Source organism: Pinus tabuliformis, chromosome 2_1, assembly GCF_031772625.1.
Source record: "Pinus tabuliformis cultivar Carrire ecotype Pingquan chromosome 2_1, CPIR1, whole genome shotgun sequence".
Classification (NCBI taxonomy): Eukaryota; Viridiplantae; Streptophyta; class Pinopsida; order Pinales; family Pinaceae; genus Pinus; species Pinus tabuliformis.
This window is the reverse complement of record NC_142299.1, coordinates 324,985,531-324,987,523: the sequence shown is the minus strand read 5'-3', so window position 1 is coordinate 324,987,523 and position 1,993 is coordinate 324,985,531. Positions and strand designations below refer to the sequence as shown.

General features: G+C 39.7%; 1 pseudogene; it reads left to right on the top strand.

Moving 5' to 3' along the window:
* Positions 1 to 437: 437 nt before the first annotated feature.
* Positions 438 to 932, top strand: LOC149200158 (uncharacterized; annotated as a pseudogene).
* Positions 933 to 1,993: the final 1,061 nt, after the last annotated feature.

Here is a 1,993-nt window from a genome sequence, read left to right as displayed (position 1 = left end):
GCGCATCTCCTACCCACATTGTAATCTCCTGTCTTCTGAAAAAAACCTTGCTTGAACTCTTCAGATATCTCAGGATTCTGTATGCAGCACCTAATCTAGATTTCTCATTCGTCGGCTTCTGCATAAATTGACTCACGACTCCCAACCATGCTTCTGAACTGAGACATATCTTCAATCAATTCGTTGTCCTCTATGGTGACACATAACCCCCACATTTGCGTGTCCGCCTTTTGATTCAAATGCTTTCATCCAAATGGATTTTCAGGCTATATAGGCATGCTACGGCTACTTTTATTCTTTTCTCTCGTCCACTGTGAGCCACCATTCCAATATTCGGAAAAAAAAATCCCAATTCCTGGCACTTTAGCGCTTCAGCCACCATTTCCAATCTTATCCTTAAAATGACCCAACGCACAACGTTCGAATCTCTCGATCAAATGTGGCCTCCCTCGATCCACAAATCGAATCCATTCGACGAGATGGATGTTGAGCACATTCGCCCTTGCCATCCCACGATTGCAAGGATTCTCTTTTGTTGTTACCATGGGGCAGACGATGAACGCTCACTCCTTCGGATCTCCTGGTTTCATAAGGTCAAGCGATCGAATCTTGGGGCGGATCCGTTTGACAGGGATCCTTACAATTGGTAGTGCAAGGGATGGAACAGTGTCAGGCGTGCTGGAGAATGGTTGGAATCCATAGTGGAGGATGCCAGTGGCTGCTGCAACGGACCCAAATTGAAAAAAATTGCCCGCAGGGTAAAGAACGACGGAAAAAAGATATGCACTTCCCGGCCATCGAGGTTTGGGTACGATCCTCTCAGTTACGAGCTCAATTTCGACCAGGGGACTCGACAAATTGAGGATTATGAGAAGCAGGGTATGCCTTTGAATGCCCTGAAGCCAGGGGAGTCTCAGGGCAATCACGAATGAAACCTGACAAACCCTAAGAAAATCCCTAGAGTGTGCCCTGCAGAAAGGGAATTTTTTTTTAGGCTGGCGGTCTTTCTTGGATTCGAGCTTGAAACGCCCGCATATGAATAGTTTTATGGGTTCACCGCTCTTTGTACCACTACAAGTATTTTCTAGTAGATGTAGTATTTGTATTGAAAGTATTATAGTTTGAACAGCTTTATATAGTTTCTTGGTATATGAAAAAAATGTGTGAACACTTTAATTGGTCTTGAATGCTCAATATACTGCTTTGATTGTCTAAAAAAAAAAAATCACAAAATTCATGCAGGTTTGAAAATTAAAAAAAAAAATGGAAAACTTGGAAACAAATTTTGAGGATCGATTTATCAAACATTTGGAGGATTCTATAAATGGTTTTGCCAAGCATATTTCATCTGACCCAAACAGGGAGTATTACTTTTCATGGTTATTTTAAGAATGGATTGATTTTAATATCATGATTAAGTCAATTTCAACACTTTGATTGTCCTTAATATGTTTTATTTGGTATGAAATTTTTGCATAAGAATCATGAAGGAAATGGCCATTTCTTCTTGAACACACTTATGTTTTTTTTCTGCCAAGTTTTTTTTTACAGGTTACAAGATAATCAAGTGATCATAAGGAGATTACATTGTGACGACAATTGGTCTTCCAAAGACTCAATTCATGAAAAATTCTAAAGACAAATCCAACTCCACAACCACTACCTTGCACCTCCCTTTTTGAAGCAGATTTTGAATTCCACCAATTGTAAATCCATAAAGCATGACATTTCCATATCCATTTTTCACAGCAAGAGTTCATCTTCATACACCATGCATTTCCTTACATCCATTTTTGGACGCTTGAAGGAGCTAATTCTTCACTGCACATATCATGACATTTTCCACTCCACAACGATCCTTTTGCGTCATGATTACAACTCCTTGTTTTACAATGATGAATAAAACTCATTCCCTTTCCATGATTACATTGCCTTGTTTTCCTCGCCATGCTAATCCACACTGCTTGTTCGTGAGTTATTTCCATTTATAGTC